Raw genomic sequence first — 15,609 nt, forward strand, 5'->3', positions numbered from 1 at the left:
CGCCTGGGTGGCTCAGTTGGTTAAGCGACTGCCTTCGGCTCAGGTCATGATCCTGGAGTCCCGGGATCGAGTCCCGCATCGGGCTCCCTGCTCGGCAGGGAGTCTGCTTCTCCCTCTCCCACTCCCCGTTTGTGTTCCCTCTCTCGCTGTGTCTTTCTCTGTCAAATAAATAAATAAAATCTTAAAAAAAAAAAAAAAAAAAAGAGTTTAGCTTAATTTAAGAACTGAGAAGTTGAAGAAAATGGCCCGATCGTCAGGAAATTTTTCTAGACAAAAGGTAGGACCTGAGTTAATCCTCAAGGTGAGGTTAAGAATTCAATACAAGATTGAGAGAGGGAAGAAGATGAGCTTCCTTTTCATTCTGTGGATACAGTGGAGTCATTGAATGTTGTATGTTTGCTTGTCTATTTTGTTTTTACCTGAAGAGTGATGTTATCCAAAGTGAGGTCATAGTACAGCCATTTAGAAAGCTGCTGCAATAGTCCAGGCAGGACTTGAAAAGACTCCTGACTTTAGCAGAATGAAATCACCTCATACCTGTTACAACGGCTATTATCAAAAAGATCAAAGCTAATAAATGCTGGTGAGGATGTGGAGATAAGGGGACCCTTGTGCACTGTTGGGGAGAATGTAAATTGGTGCAGCTACTACAGAAAACAGTGTGGCGGTTCCTTCAAAAAATAAAAATAGAACTACCATATAATTCAGCAATTCCACTTCTGAGTATTTATCCAGAGGAAATGAAAACACTAACTGGAAAAGATACCTGTGTCCCCATGTTCATAGTCTCATTATTTACCATAGCCAAGACAACCTAAATGTCCATTAACAGAGGAGTGGATAGAGAAAATGTTATATATATATGAAATATTATTTAGTGCTTTATAATAGAATTTTGTCCAGTCTTTAAAAAGAAGGAAATCCTGCCATTTGTAACAGCATGGATGAACCTGGAGGACATTATGCTAAGTGAAATAAGTCAGAGGCCAGACACAGAAAGACAAATACTTCCTGATCTTACTTATGGGTGGAAGCTAAACTAGCAGAATTCAGAAACAGGGCATAGAATGGTTGTTGCCAGGGAGTGGGCGAATTAGGGAGGCAATGTTTCGGTTATGCAGAATGAGTAAGTTCTGGGAATCAGAACATGATGACTATAGTTAATAATACTATAATGTATACTTAAAATTTGTTTTAAAAAGGCGATCTGAAGTGTTCTCATTAAGAAAAAGGTAACTATGTGAGGGGACAGATATGTTAATTAGCTTTCATTAAGGCAATCATTTCACAGTGTGTATGTATATCAAAAAGTCGTGTTGTGCACCTTAAATATATACAATTTTAATTTACTAAGATCTGTAAGGAAAAAAACAATGGGAAGGAAATGCCTGATGAAAATAACATTTTTTGAGAATATTAGAATCAGTGAGTGATGGAGTGATGTCTTCTTAGGGGTTGCTCAGCTGAAATTTGTGGGATCATGGTGAGAGGATGACAAGCTAAAATCCAGGTGTAGCATCAAAACTAGGGGAAGGTTAACAGGAAACTGTCCCTGAGCTCTTAAATACACCCATCTGACATCTGGAGGCCACTCATGGCCAACGCAATGCCTATCTCTTGATGGTGTGGCTGCAATTTTCTTTGAGTCTCCAGGGAAAAGGGGCTAAGGGGGTAAAGCCAATTTTCCTCTTCTAAAAATCTATTCTTTTTATTTGTTTAGACTGAGACAGTGCTACCACAAAATTAACGATTCCTTTAGCAACTGCACTTGTTTCATTTTTTCCCAAGGCCCTCCAGGCTGCTTCTCTGGAGAGTACACAAAGTTTCCACGGTGCTATTTTTGTAATCTAAAGCAGTTGTGCTCTCAGGCCTGATGCTACAACTGTAATTTTAATTTATCAACCTGCCACTCAGGGAAATGTGTAAAAACATTTGGAAGCTTAAACCCATTATTTATTTCTGCACCTGTCAATGCCACTCTTCTGTACTATATATATATTGACAGTGGTGTCTTGAATGCAGAGGTTCCAGAACGCATTTTTAAGGAGCAAGAATTCATTACTCTCCAATAATAAAATAGAATAGAGTCATCAAAAACAGTCTTCCTCAGTCCTTACCATTTGAAAATGTCTTAGGAAGCAGAGAGACTCATGGTGACTAAAACGACTTTTATTTCTTCAGTGAAATGTTCTCCTCAGGGAAAAGAAAGTAATAGCAGATTATAGTAGGCAGGAGTATAGTGTTACTTAGAGGGAAGAAAATACATAGGACCATTAAATAGATTTATTTAAGTTCTGCTTATAAAGAAAGCAGTGGTGCAGGACTTTATAGCTGATGATATTTCAAAAGAGTGTTATCAGCACTTTCACTACAGTCTAATTCATTCATATAATAAAGTGTCACATTAAGCCAAATGTCACAGTTCATATCAGTTTTACTTTGAGAATTGGTATTATTATATATCCTAGGCAACCTCCCCCCCCAAAATTTGGATGAGATCTTTGATCATAATAAATTAAGGTATTTAAAAGTCAATCTATCATTTGAGATATGTATATATATATATAAAGAGAGAGAGATTCAACCATTAAATACATTCAACCCAATAATAAACCTGATGTCATACAGGTTATATGTGTATTTAAGATAAAAATGCTGTTAAAATTGTGACTTAAATAATATTGGCTAAATAATCTTACCATATCCTCTAAACTCTTAGTCATAGCAATCCTCACCACTTAATTATTCTAAAAAGGCAAGTCTAATGAGAAGTTCTTTAAAATCTACAAAGGATTTATGATCACTTCATATTATACAATTTTAAATTAGCCAAACTAATTTGCAGACATCAAATACCCATACATAAGAAAATCGATAACTAAAAAAAAAAAAAAGAAAAGAAAAAAAAAAGAAAATCGATAACTAAACTCGTCATACATAAAATCTCACTCATGAGAAGAACTAATCTTATATGATGTTATGGAATCAAATTTAAAACAAAGCTCTGAAAGGTATATTAACTTACACAAGTACCACTGTTTCCTTAATACCAGCACTGTTTTTGAGGAACGTGAGTTTTTAAAATGTCAAGCTACATTGGAAAGAATGAGCATATAGTCTGACCAATAAAAGATATGTGTATTGGATGTGTATATGAATAAAATAGAAATGGTGGCTCAGATTATTTAGATATCATATGTAGAACTACTACATGAAGAGTGTTGATTCAGTTGGGAACAAGATCTCAGTTTCATATACTTTTAAAATCTGTTCTGACAACACCCACTAGAAATAAATGTTCAGAATAAAGAAAGTGCTTGATTTTCTCTCAGTTAAAATCAACCCATCTCCAAGGAAAGAAAACTAATTAACTTTACTTGAAGATAATAAACTCTTTTTCCAGGGTGCCTGGGTGGCTTAGTCAGTTAAGCATCAGACTCTTGGTTTCAGCTCAGGTCGTGATCTCAGGGTCGTAAGATCAGGCCCTGTGTAGGGCTCCGCACTCAGCATGGAGTATGCTTGGGACTCTCTCTCCTCTCCCCCTACGCCTCCTGCCTTTGCTCTCTTTCTCGCTCTCAAATAAATAAATAAATCTTTAAAAAAAAAAAAAACACTTCTTTTTTCTATTTTTAAATATCCCTAAAATGGGCTTTCCAGTGGAATTATAGTTGCTTACCTAAATAATTTCTTGGCAGTATTAGCCCTTCTTAAAGGATTCAAAGTTTTGATTAGCCTTTATTTTCTATTGTTCAATGAATCTACACTGGTTCTCATATATAGAAAATAGATATTCTTATAATTATTTTAATACTGGAAAACTAAGACACAGAGATGTGAGGTAAGCTCCATAAAGACACACAGCATATTGGCAGTCATTTGGAAATGGAGTCCAGCCTCTGGCTTTTGCTTAAAGAGCTGTCAGTTTCATTCACACTGACACTTCATTCTGTCTTCTGAGTTTCATATTTATCTGAATCATAATGAACATCCACATAATAACTTGAATTATTCAGGAAAAATAATAATGTACATAAAAAGTTATCTATTGCTTCCAGAGGCAGTGTGAATCCCAGATTTGCATTATGAAAGTGCTGGCAAAAGTTTTAAAGCCTCATGTCCCAATTAATTTCTGTTCATCCAGCCAAGAATGACTGATCTTTTTTTCATCAATCTCAAAATGTGACCTTTTCAACACTTTTAATGACATTTTTCAAAGTACAGAATACTTTTGATTCAAAAGATTCCCTACTTAACTCTGCAGAACAAATCAGTTTTCACAGTATAATTGATAGCTACCAAATATTAGCAAAAACCAGGCATCGCTTACGCTTTAGGAGCTTATCGGGGGGAAAAAATGCATTGAGGAGCTATATTTTGGCATGCCAACTAAAGTAGATATTAAAATGAAAAACCAACCCTCAAATGTTTCATGTTTTTAGAAACATTATTTCTTTGGTGAAATTTTAATTAGATCACATTCAAAATTTACCATTAGAACCTGCAGGCCACGTTAAACTTCAAAATAACATAACAGTGCCTCTGGTTTAACCCAATAGTAGACAACCCTTGACTATAACTTCCTCTTAGCTTCAATGAAAAGCATAAAAAAGATGAAACACTTGATGAGACATTTCTCCCAGATCTTGTTAAATTATCATATCGTGCAAGTGGTATTTCAATGAAGGGTATGTTATAGCCCAATTGGATACTAAAAATCTTGAAAGCCTTTTAAAAAGTGAGGCTCTCTAAAGAAGTTATTTTTAAAATGTGTTCCTTAATCCTGGGCCTTTGATTATCAACATTAATTTCAGTAGGCCCATGGCATGCTGACTCCTCCAGATTCCCACATCAGACCACCAAGTCAAAGATTAGGAGGCTTCCCAATAAATCAAAGCATTCATTCGTAATTTTCTTCAGTTACCAGTTTTTAGCTTGAAGCTCATGAGAAAAAATTTGATAGCATCACTGCCCTTTGTACAATGAACAGCTGTCTAATTTCATTAAGTGCATCAATTCATTATTCGAAGGGCACTCTAAGTGTGTGTGCAAAATATCATATGATAACAATGTCGCTGCTGTTTGAAAACCAGCCTACTAGACAGGAATAGTTTGCTCTGACTGTGATTGAATATTGAGCTTTCCTTCCATATTACAAAGATCACAACACCAAATTATCACTGTTGGAGAACTTAGTAAAGTAAAACTTTACTTTTGACAATGGCAGATGAAGGCTGGCACCAAATGATTTAGACTTAAGTGTTGAATATATTCAAAAAAATTCTGCAATTCACATTATTTTTGAGGACATTGCTAATTGCTTAACATTTAAACCTTCAAAGTACAAACCAAGTGTTAAAAACAAGAAGCGTATATTATGATGCCATTTCATTCTAATCAAGATCCAGGATTTTTATCTTTATTTCTGAATATCAATTTAATTATATTTGGATGAGAACTAATATACTCAGTAAAAACTCTTCTCGAATCATATTGCTAGGCACAAAGGAAGGTGCAAAGGTAGATGAGAGCAGTGTCTCATAGTGGATTCACTAAAACAGTGCCAGTCCGTGAACTGTTTTTTACCAGGGTGACTACTGAAATACAAAAAGGAAGTAAAAGCATTTAGAAACTTTGATTGCATTTTTATGCCACTTTGACATCTAAGTGTACGATTTGGTATTTTATGAAATTATCAGTCTGTGATGAATGAGAAATTTTTCAAATAAAAAGCTGGTCCTTCACTACAGTAATTGAGAAGTTGTGGACAAGACTAAGTCTTTGCCTTTAAGGACCTTATCATCTCATGAAGAGGATAAAAACAAAGAAACTGGTGCCTAATACAAGACATGGCTTGGCAACTCTAATCTGCTAAAGAAGATAAAATAAAAATAAGCAGATACTTGTGATATGAGGCATTATTTGATAATTCTTGAAAGACGGGTTATAAATGAAAAGTCACGGTGGGACACAGTCGGGCAGGTTTAGTTTCTATTGTGGAGATAACTAGCAGTATCATTTGGCTGCACCAAAGGTATCTTAGAAGTGACACTGAATGACATAACTGGCAAATTAACCAGTAACCGCATAACAGGAGACTGAAAGACCTCGTGTTCAAGGTTTCTTCAGCTCCCTTCACCCTTTTCCCCTCTCCTGCCTCCTCTTTTCTCTCCTCTCCCTCTCCCCCCTTCCTTTGCCTTCTCCTCTCTCCTCCTCTCCCCCTTCCCAATCTCCTACTTCTCTTACTTCCTCCCCCCATTTCTGCCTCCCCCCTTCTCCTCCTTTTTCTGTTTCTCTTCCTGTTTCTTCATAAAAAAAAAAAAGACATGCCTTCAAGAAGGAGCTTATGTCCTCGTGTCTGGTCTTCAGCTACTCCCTTTGCTTTGCAAGAGATTCCACCATGAGGAGGAAAGTTAGTATATGTGAAATGTTTGCTGAGTGCGAAAAATCACATTAATTCCTAACACTCCAACCCAACTCATCACAGTTGGGGAAAAAAAAATCCTGCCACTATCTTAATGGCCCATGGAAAAATTAGGGCAACCCTACAATACCATTATTTTTCAACATTAAACCAGAATGAGATTTCTCTTCAACAAAGACTTAGCAGTTTATCATCTCAGAAAACTGACCATCCCAGAAAATCTGGAGATACTGACATTTTACAGTCCCAGTAAACCCTTAAAACCCTGCCCCATCACACCCCAGTGAGACCCTCTGGTCAACAAGCCCTGCAAATGTGTGCACGCAACACACACACACTACTTCCAGTCAGGTTTTTAGTGCCGTGCTCTGAATTATGACCTACCAGCAAAGGATCACCAGATATTTGAGAAAATACTCTAACATGAAAGAAAAAAAAACAGAGAAAACCAGAACTCCACAGTCGAGGAAGTATAAGGAGTATAAAACTAATCTAAACAAGCAAGCAAAAAACCCTAAAAGCCCTCTTAAAAACCAATAATTAATATCCCTAAAGATAGGAAAATAGATCTATATAAAAAGTGTATTATTAAAAAGGAACATATGGAAAAGAAAAAAAATTCTTAGAAATTAAAAGCAAAACAGAAATGAAAAACTCAATGAAAGTTTAGAATTCAAACTTAAAGGATCACAAAGACAGAGATGGAAAATAGTAAAGAAAGGATTTAAAATAATTTGAGGCTTACTCCCAGAGATCGATATCTAGTAATAATTGTTTCACAGACAGAAAACCAAGGACATTATCAAATAAGTAATGAAAGAAAGTGTCCTAAAACTGCAACATGTAAGTTTGCCATAGGAGGATTCTCAGCACAGTGAATGAAAGATGATCCACACTTAGGCAGATTAATTACTACAGATAACAAGACCTGAAACCGGGCACCTGGGTGGCTCAGTCAGTTAAGCATCTGCCTTTGGCTCAGGTCATGATCCTGGGGTCCTGGGATCGAGCCCTGCATTGAGCTTCCTGCTCAGCGGGAAACCTGCTTCTCCCTCTCTCTCTGCCCCTCCCCCTGCTCATGCGCTCGCGCTCTCTCTCTCTCAAATAAATAAATAAAATCTTTAAAAAAAGAAGAACTTCAGCCTTCGAGTAGAGGAATAAAGGCCACATACAAAAACTCAGAATCAGAATGACATCACATTTCTCAACATTAGGAACTTGCAGACAATGCAATAATGCCCTCCAAATTCTGAGAGAAAGTGATATCCAACCAGACTGTCAGTCCTACCAAACACATTATCAGTCAAGCATGAAGATAGGAAAAGATCCACTCCATTCTTGTATTTTTGGGGTAGTTCTACTCTATCAAGTCACTGCAGCCACTGCATTAGCAAATACTGAACCACTGGTCCTAGGGGAAATATAGGATTAGGTTCCCGTAAGCGTCTGGTCACAATATTTTTGTTAACCAACTAATACATAACCCTGCTTAGTGTGTGTTTCTGTGTAAAGACAGTTTATTTCATATATATTGTTGATGCATTAACATTGAATTCATGACCAACAGCACTATAATGCTTGCCTGAAGGAAGCTCATGTAACACATGTATTTTCTCCCTAAGGCACATCACAGCCTTTTGTGCTTGGGAACACTGAGCTGCACCTCAGCACTCTGTTTAGGGGCCATTGCAAAACAGAAAAATCACCAATGAAAAGCACAAGAATGCAAAAAAAAAAAATGCAACACTAAGTAGACCATGAAAAGTATACTTATTTGCAGTGTCAGATCTGAACAAAGTCACCTCAGTCTCAGTTGGGAATGTGCTGCCTCAGCAACTCAAATTTTTTGCCACTCTGTGCTTGTCTGTGAGTGACCACGAAAGCGCTGCAAGTATTGATTTGGGAGTTACAGGTAATCTTAGCAAATTCATAAATACAGAATCCTCAAATAAAAAGAATCAACTGTATTTTCAGAAATCTAAGGCTTAACAAATCCTTTCTAAGAAATCTACTGATGCTTGTTTCACCAAAATCATTGAGTAAATAAATAAATAAATAAATAAATAAATAAATAAATAAATAATAAAAGGGTCTAACACAAGGAAAAAAAGGTCCCCAAGTCACTGGTGAAGAGAAGTACCAGGATGGTCACTTTGTAGCAGACCCAGAGAGGACCCATCTGGGTTATAGCAGGACATTGGAGATCTCCATTAAGAATGAAAAAAATGAAGCCATTATAAAAGCCAAGTAAATTTGTACAAGAAGGAAATGTAATCGTAGTATATTGCTCAACTGTAAGTAAAGTTTATGTAGTCATAATAACCTAAACACTGAATATTGACTTAAAACAGAAAAGAACTAATGAGAAAAAAGCATGGAAGCTTGTGAAAAATTCTTCATTACAAATAAGCCCAGCAATATTGTGAGGGCTCACAGAGAACTCATTCCTCTGTAAGATTTAATTCTGTTCAAAATGAATCCATGGTTGAAAGGCACACACTTCCAGGTATAAGATAAGTAAATCCCAGGAATGTAATGTACAGCATAGTGATTATAATTAATCATACTGTATTGTATATTTGAAAGTTGCTAAGAGAGTAGATTTTAAAAGTTCTCATCACAAAGAAAAACAATTTTGTAATTATGTGTGGTGATAGATGTTAACTAAACTTATTTTGGTAATCATTTCACAAAATATCAAATCATTGTTCTGTATGCCTAAAACTGATACAATGTTATATGCCAATTTTATCTCAACTTAAAAACAACAACAAAAGATTTAATTCTAGAAACTGAAGAATATTAAAGAAAATGTCTGTTAACTTAGTTCAATAATGTTCAGAAGGAAAGTGCCTCTAAAAAACATATGTAGGTTGTAATAAGAAGAGACTAATCTAGAAAATAGCAGTTGATTCTTTAACTAAACCCCAGATTAAATATAATGCCTCAAATGAAGAAGTAAATGGCACATTTGATACCTACTGGGGAAAAAAACCCAGTAAGTGATTTTAGGAAAAAACTTGATAAACATCCCCTGAGTAAAATAGAGGAAAGTGGCAAAATAAAAACAAGGAAAAAGAAATGGATGAAAGTTCATAGAGTTTAATCTGTAAATAATAGGTATTGCCACAGAGAACAATTTTACAGAACATGGAAGAGTCAACAATGAAAGATAAAATATAATTCATTGACTTCTTTAAATGAGATTTTTACAATTTGAAATGTAAAGAAAGCTATTGGTATCCATGCCAAAAAGAAAAGAAAAGCTAACTTTAAGAGAAAAACTAAAGTTGGACTCAGTTTTCTCTCTGATATGTACCACTGACAAGACAATAACAGATATTTTTGAGGGAAAAGATCGTAGCAAGAATCCTGTGTTCAGCTACATCATCTTTCATTTGTGAAAGTAACAGAAAGACATCAAGAGAAAATATGTTTTACCACGTAACAAACCCAGACAGAATTTTATAAATATAGCTACTAATCTTGTTTTGATTCTGGACTCCAGCATCATAAAGATCAACTTAATTTATAAAAATATGTTTAACAACTGGGCGCCTGGGTGGCTCAGATGGTTAAGCCTCTGCCTTCGGCTCAGGTCGTGATCCCAGGGTCCTGGGATCGAGTCCCGCATCGGGCTCCCTGCTCCTTGGGAGCCTGCTTCTCTCTCTCTCTCTCTCTCTCATGAATAAATAAATAAAATCTTCAAAAAAAAAAAATTAAAAAAAAAAAAAATGTTTAACAACTATTTAGTCATGTTCCTTAACTGAAAAGTTCTTGAAGGGGACAAAATGATTTGTTGAAAAAGACTATGGGAAAAATGGTACTGGTGGGGAAAATTTCACAATATTTCTAGAGTTTATCTAGAGGTGAGAATATTATAAACAAAATTTTGAAGGAGACAATCTCTTCTACAAATGTGTCACTTGGGGATAAGAATTGGCAATTCAGTGAGAATAAAATACAGGCTACAACAATTAGCCATGTTTATACATGAAGGTAGTAATTGACAGAGTGCAAACTAAGTCAATAAGGAGTGGAAGAATCATTCAATATTCCTTCTTGGTCTTGGCACTTATCTATTTAAGTATTTATTTAGAATATATTATAAGGATTGCCTCTTAATTTTATCAAATACCTCTTTAGCGTCTACTGATGACAATCATAGTTTTTCTCCTTTCATTTGTTTTTGTGCCAGAGTATGCTGATAGATTTTTCAGACTTGAACCTGACATTAGTTTCCTCTCCCTAGTCTATTTTGGCCTATTATGTTGCTCTTTTTCTAATAAGATTAAGACTGCATTCCTTTCTTTTTTCATCTTCAGTCTTCAACAATGAACACATTTAAGCCATACCTTTTTCTGAGTTAAGTTCCTACTATGTCCCATAGGTTTTGGAAGAAGCATTCTTTTTATTTCTTTCTAGATAATATGAAAGTCTAATTTTGATTTCTTCTTTAATTCTGCATCAGTTTGATTGAGGAGAGTCAAAGAGACCAGAACTGGTGCTCAACAGAAAAGGAGCCAGATTCAGGTCACCATGTTCCCAAAACCTGTAGGTGAAGAATTAAATGTTACATTTTAATGAAGTAATTTTATTTAATAAAATCATGAAATTTCAACTTGGAAGATATCCCAGAACTATGTAATGCATCAATTCTCTTCTCTACAAAATCCCTAACAAATGATTTTCAGGCTCTTCTTGAAGCACATGTATCTGTTACACTGTGTTTTACTAGATCATACAGTGTTTTGTCACGGTATTTTTCTTTTTATGATTCTATTTTCTTTCCAAAACTACCAGACACTCAAGATATTTGGAACTTGTTACTCTATTTCTTTGTTATATTTAGCAGTAACATTTTTCCTTGTAATTACTACTCTTTAAGACTTGTTTTGCCTTCTGGAACTACAGTGAATAAATTCAATGCCTCTTCCACTAGACAACCTTTCAAATATTTAAACAGTTACTTACCTCCTTTCCCAAAGGCTTTCTTCTCTAGACCAAACAACCTTATTTAATTCAAACTTTTTCATACAGTCATTTTTGAGATTTCTTGCCATCCTGATTTCTTTCATTTGTATGCATTCCGGTTGGTTAATATCCTTGTGAAACTTTACTGAAATACACAACTGTTTCCGGGGATGTCTCAAAAGTGAGAGTCCAGTGGAATTATTATCTTCTTTTTAAAAACCCTTCACTTTAGTTAATGCCCACTAAGATTTCACTAGCCTTATGGTAGTGGTAGTAATTGGCAAAATACCTAATATTTCTTAACCAATATCTGGTAAGCCACAGACAATGCGATTTATACTCTGGACTCTAATTAATCATATCATTGCTTTGGTTCTCTCATTTATACAATCGGGATAATATTAACACTAACTCATAGGACTTTTAAGACAATTAAATGATCTGACGGATGCAAAGCAGTTAGAACAGTGATAAATGCTAACCATTCAATAAATATAATTATTAGAATTATTAACATTGTTGTTATTATTGTTATTATCCCTTTTGACATCACTCTCAAACATTTTTTTAAAGCTAGACTCGACCATGAAGAATATGTGCAGTTGATATATTTAGTCTTGAAGGAAAATTTTAGAAAAATTATTGTAATCCAATAAGATAAAAATTATAATAATAAAACTATCAACTATACAAACTAAGAAAAGGGTTTATCTATAAAAGGACAACCTGTACCCTTTGACTGTATGTCACATTTGGTCAAAGAATGCCTAAACAGGATTGTCTCAGGCAAGGCCTAATCAGGAGACAGAAGATGGAAACCACACCAGTCATTTTAACAGTGAAAATTTAATATGAGGAATTATTAACTAGTAAAATACATGGTTAACTACCTCAAAAGGGTAAAAAAAGACTACAAAAGAATATCAGAATAGAAAATGTAGAGAACAACTACTATCTCTGTGGCTGAGGGACAGTATCCAAGGAAGGAATAAATGAAGAGCCTCTCTCTCTGAGGCTGAGATTCATACTCCCGTAGGAGAGGGTGTGACTGCAGCCTACTGGATGGCAGAGAAGTTTGTTGGGGTGTTGGTGGACTAGGGATAATGGGTAGGCACCGTCCTGCTGGGGTACCAGTGAGCATCACTGGCTCTCCCATATCCTGCTGATAGCAGTGCCAGATGAGCAAGAAGAAATGTATATGAGAACCTGGAAAAAGAAGCTGCTTCCTCTTCTTTGCCTTCTGGTTTTCCTCCAGTAGGGTAGGGGGGATGGGGGGCTGGGGAAATGGATTTAGGACTGAGAGGCAATAAATATCAATATCAATTTATTGGCAGAAAGGGCTAACCCAACATAGCAATCATAATGGTCTAAACATTCTTTTTTTAAAAAGATTTATTTATTTATTTGAGAGAGAGAGAGCACGCAGGGGGAGGGGCAGAGGGAGAGAGTCTTAAGCAGACTCCACACTGAGCACAGAGCCCAAAGTGGGGCTAGAACTCATCATCCTGAGATCACAACCTGAGCCAAAACCAAAAGTCAGATGCTTAACTGGACTGTGCCACCCAGACACCCCCATAATGGTCTAAACATTCTAATATTAATATTCAGGCATTTGAAAACTCTAATACAGATACTTGTTTTCCTACAAAAAGTAGTAACAATAAATATTATTCCAGAAATTGCCACAGACGTGTAACATTCAATTCAAAAAATTTCAAATGGAGGTGCCTGGGTGGCTCAGATGGTTAAGCGTCTGCCTTCGGCTCAGGTCATGATCTCAGGGTCCTGGGATCGAACCCCGCATTGGGCTCCCTGCTCGGTGGGAGCCTGCTTCTTCCTCTCCCTATACTGCTCCCCCTGCTTGTACTCTCTCACTCTCTCTGTCGAATAAATAAATAAAATCTTAAAAAAAAAATTTCAAATGGGTGACTATAAACACTCTGCCTTTTCAAAACTCACAATTTAGTGAAACAGACTCCTGGATGGTCAATTGTTATATAATATGTTCAAATAGAAGTATGCATAAGAAGCTGTAAGAATGAAATCTGCATATTTCTGGCCAAATTCACTTAAAACAAAGAGACAGATAATACTCTACAGGATTTTGACATGAGTCCTCCTGGAATATTTTATTCTGGAAATTCCAGTGTCAAGAAATTAAGACAAATTAAGTTCAAAGAAGGAAGATAAGAATGATGAATGGAATAGAGAGATTGGTTTGTGAAGGGAAAGGTTAACAGAAATAAATCTATATAGATTAGCTAAGTGACAGGAAAAGCAGAAAGCTGACAAGCAAGAATTAAATGTAAATGCAAAAAGAATAACAGAATACATGGAATTTAGTCTAACCCCACAGGCTTTATAATTGGGGAAGATGTGGGACTTGAGTTAGTCTTTAAGAATGGATAATATTCAACTGAAAGAAGATACAACATGTTGATAGATGGAGGGCTTGAGCAAAACCCTATAATGGGAAACTGTTTAGCAACCATTTGGGCTAATACAGAAGACTGTGTAGAGATCCAAGAAAGTCTCCCTGTGACAGCAAGGAGAGTTTCTCTGCCAGAGTAGGATGCAAGGAAATGCAGAATGGATGAGAGAGTAGTTGAATGAATTATTAAAGAATATTTGAAGAAGGAGCCCCATTTCAGAGAGCACTGAAAGTTGAAGAGTCTGAACATCACCTTGTAGGCCATGGGAAGTAACTGAAGAGTTTGATGTTGTCTTTTGTAAAAAGAATGCTTTCAAGTCACTAGCAGCATGTATCATGGATAAGAGATGTGGATATACTTGGGACCAGGAATACCAGTTTGGAGTCCATTTCACTGGTCCAGACAAGACTCTTTATGTGTAGGCCAGACCTTCAAAATAGCTAGATTCTTGGTTCTCCTGCTTTCACATTTATAGTTCTCTTACCAGATAGGTCATGCGGTTTGCAAAAAATAAATTTCCATTTTCATTGTAGCTTTATCAAGTAATCATGAATTGAAGAGAATCATTTTTTTCATTTATTCCAGAGCAAAAGACAGAAGTGAAAACTAAACACAATTGTGGAATCCCATGTTTAAACATCTTTCTTAACAGAACACAGCATAGAGAAGAGTAACAAGCATACCCCATTCAGGAAGATACTTCCAAAGTCACAATCCCTGTGTTAACTCAGCCAGAAGACAGGAAAATAATTTTCCCCCTCCTTTTTCTCTCTTGTTCCCAGAATTCACTATCTACACCTACCTTAATTAAAGTAATCATCCTTTAAGTGTGTGAAACAGTAAGCTTGATTCACAGTAGGTAAGAGACCAGAACTAGTAACTGAGCTGGGTGGATCGTTTTACCCTTTTGAATGTCTTAGTCACTGCCCCTTCCTGAGCTCCCAGGTCCTGATCCACAATTAGCCAGGAACTCTACAAATGTTTCATAATTCTTTAGGTTCCCAACCACCTCCTCCTTCAATTCTGAAGTCCTTGGTAGCAAACCATTTTGTCAATGCAACTTAGACTAAGTAGCTTTTTTCACTCTTTTTGAATTTCTAATGTATGTGTGTATGTCTATCCACTCTACAAACATACACACACACACACTCCAAGGTAAAATTAAAGTTTTATATGTATTCCCTAAAAGAAAATAGACAGATTTTTGTCCACACATTATCTTGACAAAGTTTATAAATCTGTTCAACTATATATACTCTGACATTTGGAAACCTACACCAGATTTTATGACAAGTTAGAAATAGGATCCTATAGGTGCTTCTGAGGATACTTCTACTAATAGCCTTGGAGAAGTATGCTCTAGAAGTTCATTCTGCTAGCCTACCTTATGACTTCTGCAATCATGACTTCCACAGGTACTCTGAAGAAAAGTTATGCTATTGACAGAGACTAATCTTCATAAAAAACTGTTCTACAAATTTATTCCACATTTTTCTACCACCAAATCTTGGTCTTCTGGAAGGGCCTCCTTTTGAACATTCACTTGTCAAATTCCTAACCTTTACAAAGACCGATTCAAATGCCATCTCTTTCACAAACCCTTGTTTGAGACTTTGTCCCACCAACCACATCCTAATTCTTCTGCCTATAAGCTCTCGTAGCAGTTTTTATATCTGTTTTGGCATTTGTCAAATTCTGCTTAAATTATAGTCATATGTATATTTATCTAATCCCTTACACTTAGATTGACATTCCTTGAGGTTAGAAGTCATGTTCTGCTGA

At 35.9% G+C, this 15,609-nt stretch overlaps 1 protein-coding gene and 1 long non-coding RNA gene across 15 annotated transcripts in view; one reads left to right on the top strand and one right to left on the bottom strand.

Annotated features, from left to right (window-relative positions):
- RALYL (RALY RNA binding protein like) overlaps positions 1-15,609 on the top strand; it is a 658,970-nt gene that overhangs the window by 563,753 nt on the left and 79,608 nt on the right. The gene's annotated exons all lie outside the window — the stretch shown is intronic.
- The window catches only part of LOC145720928 (uncharacterized), a 288,979-nt gene continuing 283,549 nt past the window's right edge, over positions 10,180-15,609 (bottom strand). The window contains exon 5 of the long non-coding RNA XR_014144271.1: positions 10,180-10,973. This is a non-coding gene — a long non-coding RNA (uncharacterized LOC145720928). The remainder of the gene's footprint in view (positions 10,974-15,609) is intronic.

Source organism: Leptonychotes weddellii, chromosome 4, assembly GCF_054177405.1.
Source record: "Leptonychotes weddellii isolate Sample4059 chromosome 4, ASM5417740v2, whole genome shotgun sequence".
Lineage (NCBI taxonomy): Eukaryota > Metazoa > Chordata > Mammalia > Carnivora > Phocidae > Leptonychotes > Leptonychotes weddellii.